We start from the raw sequence: 5,628 nt of genomic DNA on the forward strand, positions 1-5,628 counted from the left end.
GATTGAGTTTTTTTTATTTAAAACAGATGCTCAGTTGATCTTTTCCCCGTAGATTTTTTACTATACAAATCTTTCTGCGAGATATTGTTAGTATGATAAGAAATGATAAAGAATATATTTGAAACAAGGATTAGGTAAACTCTACATAACAGTAGAAGTTCGAGGTATGCATAATGATAAATCAATTAGCTCATGTTCAAATACCGGTATAATTGCACCACATATGAACTTTAAATACCTTGAGTTTGAGTTTAAATCCTTAAAATGCAAAGACAATGTACATATTTAAGTATTCACTGAGAATAGCACATAAAGTATATGTAAATACTTGTTTCTAATGTGGTTCTTATAATGCAGTCAAAATCATTGACAGCATTATAACAATAAATCTAACATCAAAGATCTTAACACATTTACCATTATCAGTAGAGAAGAATTATAAATTAGTTACATAAACATTAATGTCTTAGTATCGAAATCATTTCATATTCAGATGAATCACCATGGTCTTCTGATATTCAACACAATTTCTTTGGTTGGTTCTTGCTATTAATAAGTGCATTTACAAAGTGTTGCTTTATCTTTCTTATATCTGTCTTGGTTTCTATAGTACAAGTATTGTTCATAATCTGCCTATTTGTTCATTATCGCTTGTTCATCCTCTTATATGATGGTCGATGAATGACAAGATGTGGTTAATACATGAGATTAAGAGACGGGATAACGCGAGTGTAAAGCTCTCTTCCTCTGGTATATAAACAGTTATCATAAAATCCTTATCACACACTTCGTTACAACCTTTGATTAAGCATTTACATTTGGCTTTCTTTGTTCTCGTTAAAGAGCAATTCCTTCATGATGTGGAGGGTCATAGGCCTAGCTAATTACATCATCATTTAGGAGGTCTGCACGCAATCCGTAGAACTTGTCATATCACTGTGACCAACAACTGAGTACGGCATTGGCCTTCCCTTATCTGCTTGAGACATACTGGGAGTACATGTTCCACGCCCCCATTGCCCCATCACAGAGATATATTTGCCTGCTGGGTAAAGGGGGAAGCTGTAAGCATTTATGACCTAAAAGCGTTGGCTAGAGTTGCCTGATTAGCTGATCTCATGATCCATCTGGATTCATGTAGTTCGTATGGGTAGTTTGTGCAACATTTCATTCCAATCTTGGTAGCTCCTTTTACATCCACTGATTCAGGTAAGTACTTATTCCTCGATGAATGTTCCCATTCCATAAATGTCACTTATTTTTCCTCTTTCATTGGTTCACTTTAACATATTGTATATAATAAAGATACAAAGCAGTGACGAGAGTTACCTGGAAAATGCAGAGAGAGAGAGAGAGAGAGAGAGAGAGAGAGAGAGAGAGAGAGAGAGAGAGAGAGAGAGAGAGAGAGAGAGAGAGAGAGAGTGTGTGTGTGTGTGTGTGTGTGTGTGTGTTATTGCATGTTGACCCAATGGACTGTTCATCTTCTATTTAATTTGTATTTGGAAAATATTCATTATCTTCCAGTCGGTCATGTGTATGTAGACGCAAACTCAGTACATATGACGTGAACTTCTGTTGAAACTCAGGTCAATAGTAAAGTCTTCACTTTAAATCGAACTTTTGGATGACCTATATAAAGTGAAGAAACCTAAATATTCATTTACCATGTGAAAATGATAATGAATATCTCATTGTATAAAATATGATTGAGCCAAACCTAGCCTAGCAAGACCAAAGTCTACAATGGCCAACGATACCTATGGTTTCCTTCTCAGTCTGAATCATTTCTACTTTTTCTTGCTCTTTGAAGGAACACACAGACATAATCACACACACACACACACACACACTTACATATATATATATATATATATATATATATATATATATATATATATATATATATATATATATATATATATATATATATAAGTGATATAAACATAAACTAACAACAAAAAACCCATATAAGACCATTTTAGTGAAGATCATGGAAAGCAGCCAGACCCGGCCTGCCGTCGCCCGGAAAAGCACAGGTTTGTAATTGCAGGGGTAAGGTTAGGTTAGGCAGGATTTAGCTTAATCTGAATTTTTTTTGCATCATCATATTCTGTGTTCAATTGGTAAATAGGATTGCTAAGCAGAATATCAAATTTCATAACGAAACATATAAATCTTACGTAACACAGATATTACATAAAATATTTGGCTAAAATCCATCTTTATTGGGATATAAATATAAAATGTTCCTTCAAGAAGTAATAGAAAGTAGAAATGATTCAGACTGAGAAGGAAATCATGGTTAATGTTGGCTTTTGTAGGCTGGGATCTCGCTAGGCTGAGATTGAATGGATAACATCTTATACAATAGGTTAATTTTTGTAACATTTTCATATGGTAAATTAAACATATAAAGTTGCTACACTTTATGCAGGTTATACAAGACTTTGATTTAAAATGAAGACTGATATTTACTTGAGTTTCAACAGAAGTTCACGTCACATGCACTGAGTTTGCGTCTACATACACATGACCGAGTGGAAGATGATGAATATTATCCAAGTACAAATGAATTGGTACATGAACACTCCATTGTGTCATGTGATAACACACACACACACACACACACACACACACACACACACACACACACACACACTATCTATCTATCTATCTACCTATATATATATATATATATATATATATATATATATATATATATATATATATATATATATATATATATATAAGTGATATAAACATAAACTAACAACAAAAAACCCATATAAGATCATTTTAGTGAAGATCATGGAAAGCAGCCAGACCCGGCCTGCCGTCGCCCGGAAAAGCACAGGTTTGTAATTGCAGGGGTAAGGTTAGGTTAGGCAGGATTTAGCTTAATCTGAATTTTTTTTGCATCATCATATTCTATGTTCAATTGGTAAATAGGATTGCTAAGCAGAATATCGAATTTCATAACGAAACATATAAATCTTACGTAACACAGATATTACATAAAATATTTGGCTAAAATCCATCTTTATTGGGATATAGATATAAAATGTTCCTTCAAGAAGTAATAGAAAGTAGAAATGATTCAGACTGAGAAGGAAATCATGGTTAGTGTTGGCTATTGTAGGCTGGGATCTCGCTAGGCTGGTTTTGAATGGAAAATATCTTATACAAAAAGTTAATTTTTGTATCATTTTCATATGGTAAATTAAACATATAAAAATGCTACACTTTATGCAGTTCATACAAAAGTTTGATTTAGAATGAAGACTTTAATACTGACCTGAGTTTCAACAGAAGTTCGAGTCACATGCACTGATTCTTCACCTACATACACATGACCGACTGGAAGATGATGAATATTATCCAAGTACAAATGAATTGGTACATGAACACTCCATTGTGTCATGTGATAACACACACACACACACACACACACACACACACACACACACACACACACACACACTATCTATCTATCTATCTACCTATATATATATATATATATATATATATATATATATATATATATATATATATATATATATATATATATATATAAGTGATATAAACATAAACTAACAACAAAAAACCCATATAAGACCATTTTAGTGAAGATCATGGAAAGCAGCCAGACCCGGCCTGCCGTCGCCCGGAAAAGCACAGGTTTGTAATTGCAGGGGTAAGGTTAGGTTAGGCAGGATTTAGCTTAATCTGAATTTTTTTTGCATCATCATATTCTGTGTTCAATTGGTAAATAGGATTGCTAAGCAGAATATCAAATTTCATAACGAAACATATAGATCTTACGTAACACAGATATTACATTAAATATTTGGCTAAAATCCATCTTTATTGGGATATAAATATAAAATGTTCCTTCAAGAAGTAATAGAAAGTAGAAATGATTCAGACTGAGAAGGAAATCATGGTTAATGTTGGCTTTTGTAGGCTGGGATCTCGCTAGGCTGGGTTTGAATGGAAAATATCTTATACAATAAGTTAATTTTTGTATCATTTTCATATAGTTAACTAGACATATAAAGTTGCTACACTTTATGCAGGTTATACAAAACTTTGATTTAAAATGAAGACTTTAATATTGACCTGAGTTACAACAGAAGTTCACGTCATATGCACTGAGTTTGCGTCTACATACATATGACCAACTGGAAGGTGATGAATACTATCCAAGTACAAATGAATTGGTACGTGATAACACACACACACACACACACACACACACACACTATCGATCTATCTATCTGCCTATATATATATATATATATATATATATATATATATATATATATATATATATATATATATATATATATATAAGTGATATAAACATAAACTAACAACAAAAAAACCATATAAGATCATTTTAGTGAAGATCATGGAAAGCAGCCAGACCCGGCCTGCCGTCGCCCGGAAAAGCACAGGTTTGTAATTGCAGGGGTAAGGTTAGGTTAGGCAGGATTTAGCTTAATCTGAATTTTTTTTGCATCATCATATTCTGTGTTCAATTGGTAAATAGGATTGCTAACCAGAATATTAGATTTCGTTTTTTTTTTTCATCTCCCTATGAACCACAGGTAATAAGCAGATTATTAGCTTAAATCACTATTTATTGCAGGGTACATACATACTGTTCCTTCAAAACGTAACAAAAAATGGTTCAGACTAAAAAGGAAACCATATGTAAGGTTGGCCATTGTAGACTGAGGTCTGGCTTGGATGCTGTAAAATACATTTTCGTGTTTTTCATGTTAAGTTAACCTTAATATTGTAAGTTGCTACACTTTCTGAATACCGTATAGCAAGTTTTCTGTTCTAAATAGCTTTTAATTGTTGAAAGATTAGCCTGATAACATACACATAAATATTGATGATGTCTGAGGTGAATTCCTCCCATGGTATCGCAATTTTGTTTTTCATTTAGTAAGTTAGTAACATTTTATGGGATATAAATGCACACTCATTAGGTGAATGTTCAGAAAATTGTTTTTTTTTCTTAAAAATGGCAGAAACAAATAGAGTAGCAAATATATTCTAACGTGTTTTTTTGTTAATTCTATTGATCGCGTCCGGGCTGTGGTGGTCAAGACCAGGCGCTAGGAGATTACATGAAATTATTTCATGTTGGGATCTGTATGGTTTCATATGTTTTTTTTACCATGTTTTCGGCTACAGATGATATGAAAAAGAATATTGGTTGATATTATAATGCAATCATATAGATCTTGCCTTAAATTCTGATTTCAAGATATCAAATAGATCAAGAAGAGATGCGACAAAGCTACAGTGGTCACATCAAGATAATAGATAAATCTACTGATTAAATAGTTTAGCTGGGATGCAGAATCCCTCTTCATATAGTCCCATGAAGATGGTTTATGGCTCCTACGGGATAATTCATCATTCGAGTATATCAGAATCATCTACCAAGTGCAACGAGTAGTCAATATAACTTATATATACGAAAACTGTCATCATTAGTAACAAGTTTATTAATGTTACAAGTGTATATATAGATGGTATGAGTTTATTGAGTTGTTATCTTAATGTATCAACAAATGTTGATGATAGAATATCTTTAAATGCCGCCGCCTT

Source organism: Panulirus ornatus, chromosome 73, assembly GCF_036320965.1.
Source record: "Panulirus ornatus isolate Po-2019 chromosome 73, ASM3632096v1, whole genome shotgun sequence".
NCBI classification, from domain to species: Eukaryota; Metazoa; Arthropoda; class Malacostraca; order Decapoda; family Palinuridae; genus Panulirus; species Panulirus ornatus.